Consider the following 5,000-nt stretch of genomic DNA (forward strand, 5'->3'; position numbering starts at 1 on the left):
CATCATGATCATTACTCAATAGCATTCAATAATATTGATTTGGCTTCGACACGCAGAGATACACACGTTACACCGTCGCACTCCTGACACAGCGTCGCAAAGGTTTGGCTCTGTTGTGGAGGTGTGCACCAAGACAGAGTACCCAGAAAGATTCACTTCTCTCACTGTTACCGTGGTGTCATCATACGTGGTACATTGTAGCTTTTCCCTAATGACGCTGATCCAAACCCGGTTCCTGTACCTGTTTGTGATGTGTTATTAAAAAGACATTGATGTGATTACATACACCCCTCTCTCTTACATAAACAAAAACACGCGCGCCCACGCCCGCGCCCCGCGCCACTCCTAACAGCTGAAGTGGCGGGCCTCTCTGTCCCGCTGCCTCTGAGGCGGAGGTACAGGGCGCTCGCTGAGTGGCTGTGACATCATTATCTGAGCTGGGCCTCGCACGGCCCCGCACGCCCACGTAGCCGCTAATGAGACGGATCCATCAGGACCTGGCAGAGGGAATGTGCCCTCCCTGTTCTCTTGGTTCAGACTCAAAGAGGAAGAGAGAGAGGGAGAGAGGGGGGGGGGAGAGAGGGAGAGAGGGGGGGGAGTGTAGGGGGAGGGAGAGGGGGGGAAAGAGATAGGGGGAGAGAGAGAATGGAGAGAGGGAGAGAGAGGGAAGGGGGGAGAGAGAAAGAGAGAGAGAATGGAGAGAGAGAAAGAGGGAGAGAGACAGAGAGGGAGAGAGAGCGAGAGAAAGATAGGGAGAGGGAGAGAGACAGAGAGGGAGAGAGAGCGAGAGAAAGATAGGGAGAGGGAGAGGGAGAGAGAGAGAGAGAAAGAGAGAGCGTGGAGAGTAGGGCTGTGACGATTATTCGACGTCGTCGACGTCATCGACTACGTCAATACGTCGGTTAGCGTAATATGCGTCGGTTAGTCGTAAATAAACAAAATGGCGATTTTTTTTTTTCTTTTTTTTTTTTTTAAACCTTTATTTTACCAGGCGAGACAATTAAGTGTATGAGTGAAAAATGGATAGCTACTAGCTAATGTTACACAAGCAATGTAGCTCACCACAGTTCGTATGTCTTGTCTTCTGGTGTTAGTAACGTTAGCTATGTAGCTGGCTAGCTACGGTAGCCTATTGTCATTGTGGTGCGAGCACCTACTGTACGTTATCTAGCTCGTAGCTCGCATGCTACGTTAGCATCAATTTAGCTAATCATAACATAGCAGCGAGAGTAACGTTAGCTAGCTATGTGTTGTGGTGATGGACAGACTTCTAAATGGCCATGTTGGCATTCAAGTTGGCTAAACATAGCAGTGAGGTGGAGACAAATAAGTTTTTTTTTTTTTTTTTTTTACAGTACAAAAATTATCGTTAGACTTATCGATAAATTAGTCGTTAGACTAATCGAATAATCGATAAAATAATCGCTAGATTAATCGTTAGAAAAATAGTCGTTTGGGACAGCACTAGTGGAGAGAGAGAGAAAGAGAGCATAGAGAGAGAGAGAGAAAGAGAGACAGAGAACTCTCACCAACTCCTTGTTGGTGATCCTAGGTTATGTTCATTTGAATATGCTGCTTTTATTATTCATATCATTATCAGATCCGTAGCTGTTTAGATTTTACAATTTCAGTAAGCATCTGTGAAGAGCAGAGTGAAGGTGATCCTTTAGCACTTAGCGTTGAGATGACAAAATAAGAAAGTTAAAAAGAACCCCACCATATAATGACAACATATTTTTTAACATATAAAGCATTTAGAGTTTGCTCAATCGAGCCAGATACTGTCCTCCTAAACAATCTATTCTGCATGTCGTGTTTTAAATACGGTAGCCTAGTTTTGTGTGAAAACAATATTGAAATATTTTTGGGTGAAATGTCCCTCTGAGTACAACATCTTAAATCAGTGTCATGTTGAATACAACCTCTTCAATCTGAGGGTGGTTGTGTCTCAGGAGGTAGAGTCGCCGTCTAATGATCGCAAGGTTGGCAGATCGGCGGTTCGAGCCCCGGCTGGCCACATGTCGAAGTGTCCTTGGGCAATGGTGCTAGACCACTGGACCGTGGTTTTGAGCCCTGTTCTGAATGTGGAGGATTGTACAGCCGTTTTTAATATCGTCTGATCATGATCACCTCTAACATAAGACTTAACATCAGAGTTTCAAGATCACGGCTCGTAGCTGTTAAGAGTCGTATCTCTAAAGTGAGTCAAGCGTACGGGGACACATTACCATGAAGGAATGCCGTGCAGAGGAGCGCTCTGGCCAAGTGTAAGCAGAGTCTGGACACAGGGGGGTAAACACGAGGAACAGCGCTAACGAGAGCGCTAACGAGAGCGCTAGTTCACACTCTCACTCTAATGAGCCTCAGACCGAGAGGGGAACACCCTGTTGGAGTAAACACCAGCTCTCTCTGCCCCTCTCTCTCTCTCTCGCTCTCTCTGACCATCTCTCTCTCTCTCTCTGTCTCTCTCTCTCTCTCTCTGACCCTCTCTCTGTCTCTCTCTCTCTGCCCCTCTCTCTCTCTCTCTCTCTCTCTCTCTCTGCCCCTCTCTCTCTCTCTCTGCCTCTCTCGCTCTCTCTCTCTCTCTCTGCCCCTCTCTCTGTCTCTCTCTCTCTCTGCCCCTCTCTCTCTGCCCTCTCTCTCTCTCTCTCTCTCTCTCTCTCTCTCTCTCTCTCTCTCTCTCTCTCTCTCTCTCTCTCTCTCTCTCTCTCTCTCTCTCTCTCTCTCTCTCTCTCTCTCTCTCTCTCTCTCTCTCTCTCTCTCTCTCTCTCTCTCTCTCTCTCTCGCCCCTCATCTCTAAACACCAGAGTTTCTCAACCTAATGAGCTGCACTTTTCATGATAATATTATTGTTTGTTTGTTTGTTTATTTGGATTCACCAAATATGCAGTAGCTATTCTTCCTGGGGTCCTCATACCATACTTTCAAACAATTTTTCATCTTAAACACTTAAATACAGACAATACACTTCCATAACATTCATACATACATAAGCTCTATTATTTACATTTACATTTTTAGTTGAAGACAACTTAATAACGAAATAAATAAAAAATAATACAGAAAGGAAAGTGGAGAGACAAAAACATAACTCTCCTTACCCTTGGGATCACAAGATAGCTCAATTCACCATTGAGAAACACTTCATTGTTTTCAGGGTATCCCGTATGTAAACAGATACATCTTTAATTTTTTGTTTAAGCAACTTCTGTTGCTATCTGAAACTAGAAAGCTTGATAATGAATTCCATGCCACCATTGCTTATGTCAGCAACGTCAGAATATGTTTTGGACAACAACACCCCACATACTTATTTGTATAGCGCTTTTCCTGCAAACGTTGCAGCTCAAAGTGCTCCAATCATTATATAATCATCATTTAATTACTTAGCTGGATGGATACCAATTATTTAGTTGTATGGATAGCAACAAAGCTAGCTTTATCAACTGCTAAATACCACAAATACAACACACCTGCTTTACCACAGCTACCAAACATCCAAACACCTGTTACCAGCTGTGCCACTACACCACAGACCGTCATCGAACAGCTCCATATTCCAACAACACTGGCTGACCTGTACCTACCCCCTGACCCCAGTTCCTAAACATCAAGTCCACACCGATCTAGAGACTTTCAAGACTCACTACTGTCCTGAACTAGGCTACTTCTTTCGTGTAACGTCAGAGGTCCAACTCGGTGTCGCGTAGCCATGCCCGCATCTCTGGTTCTAGGTCGAAGAGGCTGGCTTCTGAGGGTGGTCTATATAAGGGGCAGATGGTGATTATGTGGTCGGCGGTCTGCTCTGGGTCACCGCACTCGCATGCCGCACTGTCCGCCAGGCCCCACGCCTGAGGCTAGGCTACTGAGATGTTCCTGATGCGTTACATATTATGAATGTCTGTCTCTAAATGTGTGTGGTTATGAATGTCTGTCTCTAAATGTGTGTGGTTATGAATGTCTGTCTTTAAATGTGTGTGGTTATGAATGTCTGTCTTTAAATGTGTGTGGTTATGAATGTCTGTCTTTAAATGTGTGTGGTTATGAATGTCTGTCTTTAAATGTGTGTGGTTATGAATGTCTGTCTCTAAATGTGTGTGGTTATGAATGTCTGTCTCTAAATGTGTGTGGTTATGAATGTCTGTCTCTAAATGTGTGTGGTTATGAATGTCTGTCTTTAAATGTGTGTGGTTATGAATGTCTGTCTTTAAATGTGTGTGGTTATGAATGTCTGTCTCTAAATGTGTGTGGTTATGAATGTCTGTCTCTAAATGTGTGCGGTTATGAATGTCTGTCTTTAAATGTGTGTGGTTATGAATGTCTGTCTCTAAATGTGTGCGGTTATGAATGTCTGTCTCTAAATGTGTGCGGTTATGAATGTCTGTCTTTAAATGTGTGTGGTTATGAATGTCTGTCTTTAAATGTGTGTGGTTATGAATGTCTGTCTTTAAATGTGTGTGGTTATGAATGTTAGACGTCCTCCATGTTTATTTTGTTTGTTTATTTTGGTGTCCTTACCTGTCTGTGTTTCCATATTCCATCATGTTTTCTCTCTGTTTTATCGGTGTAGTTTGGTGCGTGTTTAAATAAATTGACTATGACTATGACTAAAGACTAAAGACTTAAGTGTATAAACAACTGGAATAAACGGCATGGCAAAGTCATAGATGAACTAGCCATAGCATGCTCACAGTCATCACCCGGGCCAAACTGACCCGCATCACCAACACTGCTGCCAGGATAACTGGACTCCCCACACCCAACCTCACAGCACTAAACAACAGGGCCCATCTCACGCATCGCAACCACAATAGAACAAGACATCACCCACCCACTCAACCTGTACCTCGCCCCATTGCCATCCGGGCGTAGGTACAGAACACTAAGGTGCAAAAGGGCTCGCTTTGGCTAAAGCCTGATCCCCGCAGCCATTGTTGCCTTAAATAACAGACCGCGCTGAGTGTGTGTACTTGTGTGTCTGTCATGTGTAGTACTGTCTG

The 5,000-nt window shown here is 44.3% G+C and overlaps 1 protein-coding gene across 1 annotated transcript in view; it reads right to left on the reverse strand.

Moving 5' to 3' along the window:
* The window catches only part of plekha7a (pleckstrin homology domain containing, family A member 7a), a gene marked incomplete at its 5' end in the record, with an annotated part of 150,994 nt that overhangs the window by 72,086 nt on the left and 73,908 nt on the right, over positions 1-5,000 (reverse strand). The window lies entirely within an intron of this gene.

The sequence above is a fragment of the Nansenia antarctica genome (genome assembly GCF_963989245.1).
Source record: "Nansenia antarctica genome assembly, chromosome: 9".
NCBI lineage: Eukaryota > Metazoa > Chordata > Actinopteri > Argentiniformes > Microstomatidae > Nansenia > Nansenia antarctica.